At 44.5% G+C, this 17,530-nt stretch overlaps 1 protein-coding gene across 2 annotated transcripts in view; it reads left to right on the forward strand.

Moving 5' to 3' along the window:
• NEXMIF (neurite extension and migration factor) overlaps positions 1-17,530 on the forward strand; it is a 175,051-nt gene that overhangs the window by 41,577 nt on the left and 115,944 nt on the right. Inside the window, exon 2 of one of the 2 annotated variants that reach the window (XM_075106264.1) lies at positions 16,857-16,990. The exons of the other annotated variant lie outside the window; for it this stretch is intronic. The gene's annotated coding sequence lies outside the window, so the exon portion shown is untranslated. The remainder of the gene's footprint in view (positions 1-16,856; positions 16,991-17,530) is intronic. 2 annotated transcript variants of the gene reach the window in all.

Here is a 17,530-nt window from a genome sequence, read left to right on the forward strand (position 1 = left end):
CAAAGCACCCAAACGCATCAAAATCTGTGGTGCTGCGGCGGTGCGTTGCGCGAGCTGTGGCGGTGCCCACAAGCCCTTCGGCACCGGCAGCCTCGTCGTGCCGTGGGCAGGCTCTGCTCCAGCGGGCTCTGGGCTCGGGATCTGAGACGTGGGATAAGGAGGGGGAGGGAAGACGGGAAGAGGGAGTGGAGGTATTTGGGCGGCTCTTGGATGACTTGGTTTTCAGATAGGTTAATTTTTTTTGTTTTTAACATAATAATTTGACGTTCCCTTCCTTCGTCCCTTTGGATAATTTATGTAAAGCTTCAGAGACTGTGTTTTCAGGAGGGTTTATAAGAAGGAGAAAGTGATGGCCACAGAGATTGTCAGAAAGAGATGTCACCTACGGAAATACAGCTATCGTTTCATAACAGAAAGTAAGCAGCATTTTGTACTGCATCACTCACCAGAACATTGGTTGTTCGGTCGTTGACACCATTCCTGAGGTTTGCACAGAAATGTTTTTCATGAGTTTTTTCTCCACCGCTTTTATTAAGCGCGGAGGAGATGGGATTTTTGTGGAAAGGCTGTGAGTGGACAGATGAAGATGGCATTTTGGGGGGAATGGAGTGGGTTGGGATGGATGGGGTGTGACAGGAGGTGATCTTTCTTCTTCCTCAAGAATAACATGTGCACGTTATGGGATTGGGTTTTTTGACACACAGAGGATCTTGTATAAATGGATTATCAATCTTGTGGAAAGGTGGCTTGTTAACCATTGCCAGTGTATTTATTTATCTACCAGTGTATTTTTCTACAGCTTACCTCGCAAAAATGCGAAGTTTCAAACTCAATTGGGGGTGATTGTTTGAGCAAGAAAAAAAATAACGTCCCTATGTTTCATCTTAGCCCCATTTGCAAGTCAGCTCTAGCACAGCGTTCTTTTGTAACGCAGAAAAACATTAGTTTTACGATATGCAGTAAGCTCTGCTTATCATATACATGATTATAATAAACCAGCAGAAATTAGTATCCTCGTGTGGTCCCTGTAATGCGGGATCCCAGACTGGATCGGTGCCGTAGGACCGGTGGGTGCTGACGAGGCGAGGTCCTTCTGCCCAGGAAGAAACACTTGACTGTTGTGTTTTGTTTTCTTCTGTTTGTTTTTCCTTATCTGGTGTTGAAAAGCCGGGCAAAATTTTGCAGTGTAGAGCGTGCTGCTGGAGGTGAAGAGGCCAGATAACGCATCAAGATAATGTCACCAACTTGTTGAGCGGCGAATTCTTTGGCAGTTGGCATTTATCACGCTCCCTCGCACCTGTGTGCTGCAAGGCAGGGAGCGTGGATTTTTGTTATGCTCAGAGGCCGCCTTTCGGCCGTGCATTTAAGGGCCTGCTAATAGCAGCCAAGCTCACGGATGCCGCCTGGGGCCATGGTGGGCTCTGCTGGCCCAAAGCTTCGTTTGCAGCTCATGCCCCTTCCCTGGTCCCGGGGCTGCAGACATGACGGGGCACGGCTGATCTGCTGGGCTTTACCGCCAGGCAGTGTTTAAATAGCCAAAACTGCTTAAACTGAGCCCCCAGCTGTGAGGTGGCTGGGGTGCCAGTTCTGCTCAGGTCTTTGTGAACACATGTAACATTAAAGAAACTCCACTTGTTATATCTGGGGCTCCGTCCAGCCCAGGATGGAGGTAGCCAAGCTGGGCTGGCTATCCAGCCATCCTCGTATAGCCTTGAACCTAAGGCTGTATGAGGCTGTATCTTTCCACAGCCTTGCTTGTGTTAAAAAGGTTGAAAAGGCCAGTCTTCGGCCTGTCTCTGGGTAGAAGGGCACACATCTCAGTCTGTGTCTTTTGGCACAGGAACTGTGGCTGAAAAAGAATTAAAAAGCATTTATGGGAATGGGAGGCGAGGACAGGGGAAGAAAGGGTAACAATCCTTTAGACTTAGCTTATCTAAACGAGCCTAAATCCACTCAGATATCGAAACACCCCTTTCACCTCTCAGGAGTATTATTGGGGTTGGGGGCCTTAGGAAATCATGTAGACAGTGACTCATTAGGTTAAAAAAAAAGCGCCACCAATTAAAAAATATAATTCTGATGTTTATTTTAATCACTGTAACCATTAACTGCCACAGTCTCTTAAGGAGGTGAATGTCTCCGCACCGCTGGGTTCCCAGCGCCCTGCCGGGGTAACTGAATATTTCCTTCTGTTCTGGAGGACGTTCACATGCGACCATGAGGAAGGAGCAGGGGGAAAAAAAAGCCCAAACCAAAAAGTGATTGTGACAGCGCAAGAACATGTCAGAGAGATTTGGGTCAAATGTGGGATATGAAAAATTCTTTCAAAAATTTTTTTGGTAGGACTTCGGTTGTGGACATCCATTTTCCTTGCAGTTTTCCACAGCCCGCGGTGCTTCGTGTGCGGTGCAGGGTGATGCCCTGCGCTGTGATTTGGCTGCTTCAGGCCAGGCAGAAGCGCTCAGCTGGGGGGGATTTGCTCTCCGAGTGTGGAGGCTGGCAGTCCCACGCCGCCTCCAAAAGCCTGCTCTGGCTGGGACCGTGCAGCGGTGCTGGGAGGGACCCCTGCAAGGCTGGCACCCCCCGGGCTGCAGTTCCCAAATACCTGCAGCCAACCTGTGCTGCTGCTCCCCCTCCCCAAAGTGCCAGTTTTAGCACAGATTTAGTTCTCCAGTCCTGTGTTGTGCCTTGGCTTGTTTTTTGTATTTCATTTGACCGATGTCGCATGTTGCTGTGATGATGGTGCAGGTGCTGGAGAGACCACTTCCATGTCTGCTTGTTAGAGCTGTTTCTTCTTTTTTTTTACTTTTTGATGGACTAACATAGAATTTATTTGTATATTTTTGGTTGATCATATTGAATGCTGCTTCCCCTGAACTAGGCACGCTGAACATATCCCTTCTTTAAAATAGGGAACAGCAGCCAGTTCTGCATAATTTCTAAATCTTCTTGGACACAAGTAACTTTTTTTTAAAAAAACAAAACAAAAAAAACCCACAAAAAAACCCCCAACCCACAACAAAACCACCAAACCCCCTACTATAAAAGTAAAATAACAAACTGAGATACTGGACTACAAAAGTATTCTGAATAACTGGGGATTATCCTTTAATTTCTTGAATTGAGGAAGAACTAAATCGTTTTCTTTTTGCGCAAACTCTTACCCATGATGGTAATTCCTGGGACTGGGAATTAAATGCTGAGAATTTATTTTTAAAACTTGACTATGGTACCCGTGGCACCAGCGTACGTGGCGCTGTACGAAATCGCAGAGACGCAAGTGGGAGCGGTTTCTGGTGCTGGTTGGGAAGTCACGAGGAGGGTTCGGACTCCTTGGGCTGGGAGTTATCGTAAACTGGCCCTGGGAAACGCTGTGGAGGAGCAGGTTCGCAGAAATGAATGTAAACTTTTTTTAGTTTTTCCCTGCTGAAATCTGGCGTAGCAGAGATGTATTGTGCAAGCGCAAAATGGTTTCGAGAAGCACAGAGCGGCATACTCAGTGAACAGCCATTGATGGAAAGTGAGGTTACTTTTAATTTCTTGTACCATAAGTATTTCGCGTATTTTTCGTCCTTAACGGCATTCTGGCTTGTTAAAGGAATTAAGCGCTGCGAGTTAAAATAACAAATCTGTACTATGCTTTGCTGGGTTTTAAATCAAAACAGCATTCTTTTTTTGTGAGCCCATAATCCTTTCTTTTATACAGTTTGATGCTAGCCAGCTCTTGCTTCCTGAGGCAGAACCATTAGATATCAAAAATATAATTGCTCTCTATATGAGTGCTCCTTTGTAGCCCATCCCTTTCATGTTTTAAGGCTGCAGCACTTTTATTTCTTTAAAAATATTCTATTAACTTCTTCTGAATTGTGTATCCCAGCCTCCACAGGTGAGAGGTCAGCGCCTTGTTGGGATACAGCGGAGAAGCGGAGGCTCGTGGTTAGGTTTTGCTTTCTGGTGTGGCAGTTCAGCTGGAAATAGTGAAATCCAGAGGCAGGCGAGTATAATTATCCCATCAATGCCAGTTGGGAGTTAATTAATCTATAGTTCCCCACCTGGCATCCAAAGTGGAAACTGTTTTGGGTGAGAAAGAGAGTAGTAATGGCTTATCTTGCATTTGCTCGAGCGTGAGAGGTTTGGAATACACAGATGTTGAAATAGATACGTCATGTTCGTTAATGTATTACAGGAGTGTTGCTTTGCCTCATTCCACATCTAAATGCATGGAGGTGTCTTATTTGTATGGACAGGTGTTTTAAAACCCCAGGGTGTCTATTTTTTTCTTGCTTCTTTCCATTCTGTACCTGTAATTAAAAGCACTGCAGAGACCTGCAAAGCACACACACCACCCCCCCACCCCCCCGCCCATCCTTCTGTCCCCCGGGAGTCGCGGTGTCGCTGGATGAGGAGAGGCAGAAGATGTAGGAACTTCACCCGACCTGTTCTGGAGACCAGCAATTGCTACTCTCTTTCTGAAGGTTAGAATTATAAAAGCCCAAGTACATAGACATTTTCTTTAATAATACAAACCCGTTTTCTCTAGTCTGCCAGAATTCAGAGCGTCTGGTGGTTTCCATGGAGAAGTATATTTCTTACAAGGCCCAGCTATTTTTGCAGACTATTTTGTAATGTACTTGAACTTGCAGTCTTGTGCCATTTCTGTTCTCCTGCTCCCGAGCAGTGCAGGGAAGCAAATTCCCGTTCAGCTCCGGGGAAGGAGCATGCCAAGGGCCTGTATCCCCGATGGTTTTGAGGGGCAAGGCACTGTCTTTATCCTGTCCCCCGGTTTTATCATATGTTGAAGGAGAGTCCCCGCGCGGGTGGGAGAGGTGAGGCGTCTCCTGCTCTGCACCACCAAAAGGGTGCTGCCGAGACCCCGTGAAGTGTTGGTTTGGAAAAAGTAATTTCGCAGCTGCTGTGAAGTTGAATGGCTAGCTCTGAATTTTATGTGGACTGAGTTTAAGCTGTTTTTTAATTGACGGCTAGGCTTTCTCCGATTTTGTAATAACATATAAGATTTTGTCCAGCGAACGCCTCTTCTTCCTTAATTGTCTAATTAGAACTTAAACAGCACCACTGGTGCACAGCTCCATCACCGCTATCTTTGTGCGGCTGCAAGAAGAGGAACCTCAGAAAGACGTGACTAGACAACATACCCTTTTTAAAGCTCATCTCCTATTGCTTCAGTGTTGTCCACTACAAGTTTAATTACTGTGTGAGAAATACTTTTCTCAAGTGGAGCCAAAATCTAGGATTTAAGCCAAAGTAAATTAACAGTTCTCAGAAAACCTGGAGTCCCAAAGCCAAGAATTTCAAGGCTTTTAGGCATCTCTGTGTTATTGGCAGGCATCGCGTGATGTCATGTGGTAGAACAAATGGACACCAAGAAGCCGAAGTCAACGTTGTGCCAGTTGAGCAGGGAAGATTAAAACCGATTTAATTTAGGGAGGCCAAACTGGAAATAATGATTATACACAGAAACGGTGGGGTTATTTCATAAGCCGTATTCATTCTTTTCCATTAGTGGCAGATTTCCAAGCTTCATTCTTGGTTTCCTAAATTTGTGCTCTAGTTTTTATTTTGGGGGCAAGGGGACTGCTTATTTGTGAAGTTGTATTTGACTAATTGTATTTCCAAATGTGTTAAATGTAATATTCTCTCTGGCTTGTTGTGTTGGGGTTTTTTTTTGTGTTTTGGTTTGGGTTTTTTTGTTTTGTTTTAATAAATTGCGTACTACTCGGTCCAAACATTGAATATTGCATAAAATAATCAGCATTCAAGAACTAAGCAGGCAAGTCCTACTCGTTGATACAGTAAGGCTGACACACGTGTTTTCTTTTGAAGGAAATTGATGGTGCTTACTTTTACCTTGTGTGTGCAATCAGGAGGACTGTGTACATCTAATTCAGTGCAGAGCAGCTAATAGGAGTTCCTCTTACACGTGTCTGATTCTTGCAATACACAAAGCCCTCAGAAAGGGAGTTGTGCTGCGGCTCAGGCGTGATGGTTGCTTTCTCGAAGGTGGCCAGGTCAGACCCTGCAGAGCTGCTAACTTGGGTGGTGTTGGGAAAGCAGGAGAGCTGGTTTCTATGGATTTGGGTGCCTGTGAGGGCTGGTGGGAGCCGTGTGGGTCTTTTTTGCCATTACGCTGGTAATCTTTGTAAAGGGGCCAAACGCAGCAGCGCTGGAAGCCGTCCTCCATCGGCCCCGCTCTGGGTAGACACAACCATAATCCCTCCTCCGGTGCCGTTCCAAGGGGCGGGAGGTGCATGGGGCTTCCCTGGCACTGCTTCGCATCCTTCCCTCCGCCCCAGCATCTCCTGTGTCTGATCAGCTGTCACCTGCCATGGCTTAGCGCTTAATACTTGCATCGTGTTCTGTGCTAAAGATACACCGTGACTAAAAATTCTTCAGAGGTTATACGCATCCGCTGTGCCTAGTTGTCACCAGACAGTAACAGAGACACCGAGGCTGGTTAATGCACTTCCCCGCGACGGCCCGTGCACCGAGCAGGCGCTTGGCTACGTTTCAGTTGTATTTCTGCGCAAGGTGTGCAGCCGCTGCACGCGTCTGGCCGCGCTTCTCCTTCTGTGCTTGGTCTGTGTGGTGATAATTTAGAATAAGGGGAATTCTGTGTCGAAATCTGTTTGTGAAAGTCTCTATCCAGTTTATAAGCGCTCGAGGAAGTGCTGAAAGCAAAGCAAGTCCTGCTATAACCCCTTTGCGGACGGGATGGTAGCGTCCTGTACCAGCCCTGCCTGGGCTGGCGGATGCTCCAGGTCTCGCTGCGTGGGAGAGGCTGCGGTGCCGCTTGACTCCTGCACCGGCAGCACCTCCGCGGCCATCCCCGGCGCGCGCACGTCCCAGCTGCACGGTTTGCTGCGGCTGGTGGGCAAATGGTGTAGTGTGCTGTGAGTGAGGAGGGGAGGCACCGTGCGATACTGGAACAAAGAAAGCAGGTAGCTTTGTGTTTGGTCAAGACTAAGAAAGAAAACGTGCTCTATTTTTTTTTTTTTTTTGGTACCAATAGATCATTCGATACGTGTACGTGTGTTGTCGCAAAATTCCTTTGCTCATGCGGGAAAGCAAGGTGGACTGAGAAGAGCCCTCATAAAGTGGGCCTGTGTGCCTGTCTATACGTATACCTAATGACATAAAAGAGGCTGCTGAAGGAGTTTGCTGGGTGTAGCTGTAACAGAGAAAAGAGAAATTATGTATTACAACCAATGTGACTGACTGAATTCCTTGTTTTGATGTTTACTGTGGGTGTCAAGGATGTATAAATGCAAACAGCACATTCATGAATTATTTTAGGTTTCTAGTAGTTTTCCGAAGAAAATAATTTGTAATGAGCTTTATTTATGCACTAGAAATAAAGATGGGATTAGGAGAATATTGAACTGTAAATGCACTGGTGATTTTTGGCTTTTGTGCATAGCACAGAGAATCTCATCATTTATCTCTGCTCAGATCTTGAATATGCAGAGCTGGCTGTGCCTTTTATGCAGCAGCTATTTTAGTTTGCAGCAGTCTGGCCTTGAGTCTGTAAGGCGTGCTCGTTGCAGAGTAGGCAACGTACCTCCGCGGGCCTCTCCCTGCGGTCCTGCCTCTGGCTCTGAAGCTTTGCCGTGCTTTGTTAGCGTACCGTGACCCAGATAGTTCCTCCTCTGCCTTTGTCGGTGCTCAGCTCTCTGACGCACGCTGTGGTCCGTGGCCTGATTTACCTACTTGTGGGCTGTGGATGTGGTCATGCACGTAGTTTTACTCTCCAGCTTCTTCAAGGCTGGAAGAGATCTTGCAGGTGAGGAGGACAACGCGTGTGCGAAGGCTGGGCTGGCGAGGGGATCGAGCCAGAAGCTGCTGGGGCACCTCCAACACGAGGAGTCTGTGTTGGCAGGAGGAGGAGACACCGTACCTGGAGATTTTGCTTTCCAGACCCCCTGCTGGGATTGGAGTAGTGTGAAGATCCAGCAATGACTCACCAAGGCTACCTTGAGTCTTTCACTTGCCTCATCATTTTAAGGATGCAATTTTTAGGCAAACTGAAAGGCTTGTATGCGTGAGCTACAGTGTCAAGGACAGTCTTGATGTATGTGAAGAATGCCTTTATCTGAGGTGATTTACCACATGAAAAAACTGAAAATATGCTTTATCACCTCTAGAATAGCATGCATCCACGCATTACGTGTGGCCGGTGTTCACACAGGGCATGGGCTAATTTACTGCAATCTTAGCTTAGGGTGTGCATAGGTCCCCATATTGCCGAGCCGTTGTTTTGCGGCGAAGGAAGGATGCGTCAGATAATCTTTGGAGTCGCGTTAGATTAGGAAAATTGCTCTTTGCTGTTGCATTTTAACAGGACTGTTGAACACCCTTCAGTGATTAGTATATTGGTGCCATAGCATGCATAGTGTTGAGAGCACTTAGAGCCACAATCTCAATTTCACACAGGTGCAGACAGCAAATATTTTTTCTTAGCAATTTCAGGCTCATACACTTAAAATGAACGTAGAGATGTTTTTCATTTGCCTGTTTATATGCGCTGTGCATACCGTTTTTGGAAGTGCTGGGGTCAGTGGTAAGCCACGTGTTTTGGGCTGACCTGTTGTATTGCTTGACATGATCTGAACCAGTTGCGTTCATATAAATCAGGTTCACTGATGTGCTTTCCTTACAGTCCCTGAGTCTGGGAGGCAACTCCTTCAACTCTACCCATACCCTTGACCATAAATGTGAGGTGTTTTGAATGAATCCGATTCAGGAGGTTTGGTGGTGTTTTTTCCTGGATGGTATAATCTTCCCAGTTCCGATATTACCAGGGGCATTCTTGGAGCAGCATGGATGCTGTTGTTGGTTTGGTTTAAATGAGCTAATTTTTTAGCTTGAAGGTCTGCTTCAACTTATTTAGCCTTTTAGATTTTGCAAAACAGCCTTGCCCCTTGTTGGGCTGCCTGGAACTGTACCTTCACTTTAATTTAGTCACCTTGAAAGGGGACTGCCAAAAACAAAGGCAGGATCCAGAGATACGGATCAGCTTACACCAAATCAGCATTGTTGCCTGCGAATATCTCTTGCAGTGAGAGAAGCTTGAAACCTGCAGGGTGTCTTTTTATGAAAAAAGCAAAATATATACTTATTTGTATGCATAGACCACCTACGGGAGTTTCTTTTGAATTTTGCACTGTTTTAAACACTCATTGATGTGAGTGCTTATTGCAGAAGCAAGGACAAATAAGATGTGCAGTAGCTGAAGGGCAATTTTTGTCTGGAGGTGCACAGGACCGGAGTAAACAAGATTCATTAGAATAAGAGGAAGGAGGAATAACTGTGGGGCCATGTCACCTGCCAGAGCAGTGGTCCAGGACCTCAGAATTGCACCTTTTCGTGGATTGCAAGTCTGCTTCTGTAAGGTGCTTCCTGAGCCTACGTAAAATAGAGATTGTATGTGGGGGGTGAGTATGAGTTCATAAATATTTGTGTATTTCTCTATTAGAAGATTAATATCTGACAGTTTCTCCTTGTCCTTCCCCTCATTGATGCCCAGCTCTAGGACGTTACTCACTGACCCTTGCACAGACAGCTAGCACCAATACGTTCTAGGCTTGGCTAACCTTGATGGTGGACAGGCGGGGCAAGGCACAGTTGCGCAGCCCACAGTATCTTGTTGGGTTCACTTTTGGGGTGGGGGAATTGCTGGTTTTTTGTGATGTTTGCAAGAACCCCTGAGACATGATCAGAACATAGGAAAATATTTAAATCTAGGCTCTGATACATATTACTGCAGAAAAAATATGTACTTTGTAGCTTTCCTGCAGAGTTTTGTGCCTCAAATTGTGCTGCGTAAGAGTATAATTGTTTTACTGAAGTCTCAGAGATATGAAATAGAGCTACAAGAATTTTTGAAGAGGTATTTGGCGTAACTTCTAGAAATGAGGTGGGAGGTACTTGTGGTCCTTTTAGGACCTACTAGGACCTTGGACCACTTAATTTTATTTTCTCAGTGCCAATGCGGTAAAATATAAAACTTAGGCAGAACTTTTTCTCTTGAAGGCTCACAGGGCGTTGCAGGATTTCGGTGCCCAGCACACTAAATTGAAACCGACTCTAGGGTGGCTTGTAACAAGCTTTTAAGACTTGAATGGTAGCTCAAAATTAATTTGATATATTCAAAAGCAGCAGGAGGAAACGTTAGTTCAGCAAATTATGGCCACTAATGTGGTGTGAAAAGGTCACTCTGTAACCAACCCAAATCTAACAGCACTGCTCAGCAGCTTGGCGAGGGTACTGCCAAGGTACCCTGAAAGTTTTGGTAAAATTTATGAGTAGCCTTAAAAAAACAATTGTCAGAGCTGAGAGGCCGCTGTGTGCCTAGCTGCCCTCCCTAACCATGAATTTAAGAGTTTGAATTTAAGAGTTTTATTATCTTTCAGTGCAGATTTCTGCTAATGAGTTTAAGAGCAGCTGTAAGCTTTACCCGCAGGTGGAAGCTTTCCTTCCCTACGCCCTCCCCTCCTCTCTCAGTAAGTCATTCAGAGTCTCAGGTTTGAAATGCTTGGATTCTTCTTAAAGATGCTCGAGAGAGATGCTGCCATGGTGTGGGATGGTTTTGCCTTTACGCAGAGGGAGGGGGAGGCTTGTAGGCTGGATGTATCTTTATATCAGCTCCCAGTCAGTGTTGGCATAACTTGCTTCCAGGCATTACTTCTCCCCCTCCCTGCCATTTCCCGAGGCCCCTGTAGGGCTGATGGCCCTGCACCATTACCTCCGGCCGCTTAGCCAGAGTAGGTCCTGGGCATTCCTTGCCCTGAAGTTGCCTGGAGAAAAATGGGTTTCCAGGAGTAACGTGAAACCTTGTGGGCAGGAGCTGTTGATTCAGAGCATCTGCGGCCGTAGAGGGATGGGAAAGGCAGCAAGGATGGTCTGCACTTGTGGTTATCAGATGCTTTAGAGGAGGGTTCTTTGAATTGTTGTGAAAGGTTTGATTGTTTTTGTTGTTTTTTAAATGGCCTCAATCACCGTGGTTTGTAAAATTGATTCCTTGCTGCCTTTTCCCCAGAAGGTACCATTACACGTGAATAGACCTTTCAAATTCAGCTCCATTGAAAATAATGGAATTAGTCTGTGCTGTTGTTCCCATTAAGGAAATCAATCTTGTTTTAAAAACCCCTGTGCTTTTGAGAAGAGCAGAACCTGACAGAAGGATCTACCTTTCCGCTGGCCAGAATTCCCCTGGAGACATCTGCTCTTGGTGGGCATCCCTTGATGTTTGCTTTCCTGTCTGGGGGAGATTTGCTGTGATTGTGGAACTGGAATTTCCTTGAGCAGTTGTATGCTGTTGCTTTTGTTAGTTTTTAATGTTGATCTCTTTCCACTCTTCCTTTATCTTTTATGACATTTATGTCAGGTCATGGACAAATAGTTATGTACTCCACAGTTTTATTTTTGGTAGCGCTACCCTCACTGAGCATAACTAGCAGACTGTATTTCAAAATTGTCTCCTGCTTTTCCTCTGCCACAACTGTTAACTGTTCCTCTCTGTTCATTCAGAAGAGCTTATTACTGCTGTTGGGTCTTTGATGGCCTCTTTCCAGAGCTTCTTAGCCCTTTTAGAGCCAATTCTTTGCTTTCCCTTGTTGGACACTGAGTCGTTGGGATGCCCTTGAAGATTTGTTGACTAGAGGCGGTGGATCCATGGAAGCCGTGGATTTCTTTGTGATGATCCAGAGTAATGCAATATTGTGTTGGCTGCTTTGCTTTTCTTATTTCCCTATCTGTTCTGCTCTATTTTTATATATTTAAAAAACATATAAAATAAACAAGGAAGTTTCTGTAGAAAATAAATCATTATTGAGAGAAGGCAAAATGACACTACATTGGCAGCTTTAGAGAAGGTATGATGCCTTTGATTGATTAGTTGTCAAAGAAATGTAATGTACTAAACTTGATGAAGATTAAGGATGTTAAGATGGTTAAAATTCAAGTTGCATAAGTGTTTGGTGTTAGGTTTAGAGCCTCTTCCAGAATTTTAATTTTGAAAATGCAAAGTATTTGTTTTATGCTATTCCTCAGGAGCCCTCTAGATGTTTTGGAAAATTTGAGTTCTTAAAATAATAAGGAAAAACCACAAACCAAAAACAAACCAACAAACAAAACCCAGTCTGAAAGTATTTAGTATTCATGGTTTATGAATTAGGTGGAGAGACGATTAATAGTGAGCTTCTGAGATGCATTAGACACTATTTACAGAAACTGAGCACCAGAAATAATAGTAGCATTATCCTGAACCTCGTAATTACTCTCAGGGTCCAATTTTACATTGTATCTAATGTTCAAGAAATAATAGCAGCGTATTTTTCAGCAAATGATTATTTAGGTATTTAGATAGATACATGTACAGCAGGAGAAAATATTGTTTAAACTAAACAACGCCTTTTGAGGGGACTAGGATTTTTTTCTTGCTTTACTTTTTGCTCTTTCTTTTGTAGCCACACCCTCCTCTCCCACTGTCTCATTCCTCCTTTTCTTCTAGGAGGCAGGAGTTCACAGAAACAAATACACGGGCTTTGTGTGGAACCCTGTTGGAGTCCCCCTCAATGCTCTGCATAAGCAACCTTTCAGAGCCTTTTATTGCTCTTATCTCCCTATCAGGGGATGCGGGGTTTGGCCTCCATCCGCTCCACTTCCCCTCTTTCCAACTGCTAATAAATCCTAGTTTACTTAACAAAGCGGAACAGAAGGGAGGAGTGGAGAGGTTGCGAGTCCCCTCCGAGATCCTCTGTTTGATGCTTTGATGCTGCAGGCAGCCGGCAGGTGTACTTCCCGAGGAGAACACAAACGCACTCCGAACTTGGCCTGGGAGATGTGCAGCACATGGACATACGCCCCAACCATCTTGGGATGAACCCCTCTCTTCCCTGACGTGAGGCACGACTCGCTTGCCTCTGCTTTTGTGGCCAGTTCTCATCTTGCAGGTCGTCTTTCTAACAAGAGCCCTCCTTGAGTTTACACTGTCAACTTCCATTGCTCCTTTCCTAAATACTCAAATAAACATCTTGCTTTCTCTCCTGGGGAGACTTCTCTCTGTATCTGCACAGATACTGCAGTGTCTTTCCTAATCATCTCCTTCGCCATGATGCTGAAGAGGCAAAAAAAAAAAGAAATGCCCAAACTTGACAACAGTTAAGCTGGTGACAAATGACTGTCATATTGACCAGTGTAGCCTGCTTGTTTCTATTTCCCTCTCTCTTCAGCAGCGATACAGAGTTGGACTGCGAGCTGTTTGAAATCATCTCCCTGTTCCACGCCTGCACGGCGCCAGTAGCTGGGACTCGTGGTCATCACCGCCACGAGCTGCGCTCCTCGGGAAGACAGAGGGCTGCGTTCTCAGATGCGTTGGCAGATGATAGGGACCCTCAGGCTTGTCCTACCGCGGTAATTTGTCAAAAACTGCAACCTTCGTTGGGAGTTCGCTTTTGAAAGCTGCCCTGTGTTAGCGAAGGTGAGGTGATGAGAGCACTTGCTCTCCTTGTAGAGGAAGGCTGAGAGGTTTTAGGCAAGAATTTTGGTTTTAGGCCCTGCCGATGCCACAGGTTTTTGTGTTGGCCACGGGCTCTTCTCGCTGTGACAACATGCAAGGTGAACTTTAAATTTCCATTTACTGTAGCTGTATTTTGCTGTTCTCTTCTGCATGTGGAAGGAAATGAGGCTTTATCTGCAAAACACTCAGCAGCCCCATCTCGGGTACTTCACGTGCTGCAGACCTTACGTACGGCAACTGCGCGGAGGGGGTAGCCCTGAAGAAGGTCAGCAGTGGGCAGAGGAGCCTGTCCGTGGGTCCTGCTCCTAGCTGTGTCGCCGACCGCCGTGAATCCAGCTTGGTATTCTTTGTCCCCTTTTTTCTATCCTTTGCCTTTAAAGTTTTGCGGATGTTGATTACCTCTTTTGCTTGTGCGGTGGACCCTAGCTGACAGCAAAGCCCTTCCGTACTACCTGAGCGTGCTCTAGCCGTGCGGTCAGCCGTAGCGATGGCCTTTCGCCATTGTGCCGGCGCAGAATGGTCGGACTTCTGCATCTGCTGCTGCTTCAGCGTGCAATTCGTAGCAAGTCCGTACTGCGGCATCGGTGGAAGTGGCATCAGGATAATGAAAAGCTCACCTTGCATGTTGGTCTCTAGGCTGAGTTTGTAGAGTCCTCGTGAAGAGGAAGGGGGCTTCATGACTTGCAAGCAGAGCAGGCTTGAGATGAAAGTCACTAAACTACAATAAATGGGGAGCTCCAAAGTACCACTTTTAGAACTGCATTTCAGAGTATAGTAGCTCTTTAAACTGATTTTTGTAATGAATAATTAAAGCATGAAATACAAGAAGAGTAAATATTTCATTAAAATACTAAACAGAAACTACAAAATCAGTTGAAGACAGAGGAAGCGTTATTTTTCCTTCTCCCCCCTCCCCTTTATCCTCCTATGTGGAGAACCTGGTCGGGCAGAAGGAAGCAGGGGGATGCGCAGCTGTCAAACCACTGTTGGAGTTTAGAAATTTCTTAATTAATTAATTAACTAGTGGGTATAATGATTCAGATAATATTGCATGTATTCCTTTCCTGGAAATGCTTGTGGACCTTGTAAATGTGAGAGGCTGGGATGCTTCATAGCTGTTTTGTTGAAGAAAAAAAATGTGTTCAAGCTCCAGTCAGAAGTTATGCGTTCAATAGAAGTTAATTAGTGGCTAAAACACATGAATATATAGAGTTGCATTTTGATTTGCTGTTAAAATTAATAAAGCCTTCACAGAAAATGTCTGATTAAGAAATTGAATGATACTAGGTAGCAACAAAAAAAAAAAAGAGCAAGTCCTTAGAGTAATTTTTCCAGATATCCCTGCCCCCTGCCTTGTTCTGGACTTCTGCAAAATGTAAGATTATTTAAAGTCTCTATAGTTAGAAGTCAAATCAGATATTGGTTGAGGCTGTGTTTATTAATCAAGACTAGTAATTACAAAGTGCTGTTCATTTCCAAGAGGTATTCAAGCAATCCTCGCTAAAGCCCAGCAAGAAGGAATAGATAATATGTATAACTCTTAGATGGAGAATGAGCATTCAAGGTTGATGAAGATCTAATTTCCATTTAAAAATGAAACCAAATCTAATCTGAGAAATTAGAAGCAATAAGAATGATGCGTTAAAGGGTATTTACAGGCAATGTTGATCTTCCTTCTGCACTGAAGTCTTCCAGGCCATCTGGTCAGGGGGACCTGCCTCATACCTCATCAAATGATGGCAGAAGCGGATCCGTATGCCATTGCTGACATGGAGACTCTGTCCATGACTACCTTACCTTTGAGGCAGCCTTCGCTAACCACTGTTTTTTTCATAATTTTTAACAAAAGGCACTAAGTGATTACATAGTCACTGGTCTGCCATCCCTCCCGAGGATCAGCGTGGGTAACGCGCACTGGGCCAGGTTTCTACAAAACCGAAAATCCTGAGATTGTTTCTCTTTTTTTTTTTTTTCCCCATGATTGTACTGAGTGTTGCCCAAAGACGTTCACTGATAATTGCTTGATTAGTCACCGTGGCTTTGATGTCAGAGGTCACTCGGGATTAAATTCAATAAAAGACTTGGCTGCTGCAGCATCATATTTCTAAGTGCTTGGATCCCTGAATGGAGCTCCAAAATCTGAGTTAAGTACAGAGTGCATAGAAGAGCTTACCACTGGACAAGTTGATTATTTAAAAAAAAAAAAAAATAAAATAAAAAAGCAATGAAACCAGCAGAGCTGAGTGTGAATGTGAAATCCTATTGATCACTGATGACTTGTCACTGTGAGCCTGAGCCTGGAGCACTTTCCAGAGTTGGAGAACATGCCCAGGCAGGAGAGGACTGAGGGGACAATTTTTTAGTTTATCCGGAGGGGTGAGAGGCAGAGAGTTGGAGAGATGCGGAGGGAAGCTTCAGGCTCAGCGGCATAGGGAAAGTGGCCACGAGCCTAGGTACCTGCAGATTTAGGGGCTACTACGTGTGGGCTTCTTGGATCTGGTTTCTTGGCTTGACTGCCTAAGGTCTACCCAAGCTCAGTTCTAGGCACTAAGTCTGGCTCTGTGCAGCCTTTTAACCTGAGCTCTTAGGTTGTTCCTTCAGAGAAGTCACAAGGGAGTTCTGAATATTGGCTGATGCTTGTCAAGCATTTGAAGATTAAATATGCTGCATGTGAACAAGTTTTTGCTTTTCTTGTATTGAACTTGGATACCAAGGTGATGTGCATGGTATAAATATCTTGAGAAAGAAATGCTGAGCATAATAATTTTTATTGATCTCAAAAGCTAAAAGACCTTTCTACAACTTTTTGCTCTTTTGGTGTCTGATTACTCATTTATGTCCATATAGTAGTGCAATTATCTTTTCACTGGAAGAATTGGGAGGAGGAGATTATCATTTTAGTAAAACTGTAATTCCTGAAATAATAGTTAATTTCTTCCAGTTTTTTGGTTTAAGGTGGAAACAAATGGTGGATAGCTTTGGGTGGGATTAGCACATTGCATGTGTTTTGAGCACTTGTTGGCTCTGCTGGAACAGTGGTTTATAGGCTAATGCTTTGTTTTATTTATGATAAACCTCTGCTTAGAAGACCTTTTAGAGTTTGTTGTGTTTTTTGTGTTTGGTGTGTTTTCTTTTTTTAAAAAAAAGCTGACATTATTAAAAAAACAAAGTCTACAAACAATGGCCCTTATCCTTGAGATAAGCTCTTTATAAATGTGATTTTTTTTTCCTAAACAAACAAAACCCCCTAATTATAACGGATTGCAGCTTTCAGATAGCACTGGTATGATATAATTTGCCACTTGGTATTGTTATCTCCTAGGGAAGAAAATACGGAGAGTACTTCTGTTAGATATGCTGCAGGAAGACTGATACTTCTCTGTTGCACTATGGTAGCGATACCTCGAAGGGTTTGTTCCTGATATGTTAAGAACACGCAAGCCCTTTCGATATAAGGTATGTGAACAGTCCTATGGTTATTAGTCCTTTCGCTAATTTTTTAAAAATCTGTCACTATCTCTGAAGCACGGACCAATTTTGGAAAAATTTTGAACTGGCTTGGTTAAATGGTTTTTGCTTTACGAAGTCTTTTGGTTAGCTGAAATATAATATTACAGAGCTATTCCCACTCTGCCATAAGAAATGGTCAGGATTGGATCACCCGGGAAGAATTTGGTGAGGTAGCCCCACTTGGGATGGGAATACACACTTACTAAGGAGGTTCCTGTTAAGTATCTTTAAAATACAGATGAATAGTTCAATCCTATTCACAAAAACACTTTGTCTTGTGCTGGGAGAGCAGTCGCTGAGCAGCTGTGCTCGAATTCCTTTCAACACAGTTGTGTCTCAGCTCTGCCCTAGGCAAGTGGCTGATGCTCCACAGTTTGACAAGGCCCTGTCCCAGAGGGACAGAGTCGGGCAAGTGAACTGAATTGTAGAATGGTTTGGGTTGGAAGGGACCTTAAAGACCACACAGAATACACACAGAATCCTGGA

Source organism: Phalacrocorax aristotelis, chromosome 11 (assembly GCF_949628215.1).
Source record: "Phalacrocorax aristotelis chromosome 11, bGulAri2.1, whole genome shotgun sequence".
Taxonomy (NCBI): domain Eukaryota; kingdom Metazoa; phylum Chordata; class Aves; order Suliformes; family Phalacrocoracidae; genus Phalacrocorax; species Phalacrocorax aristotelis.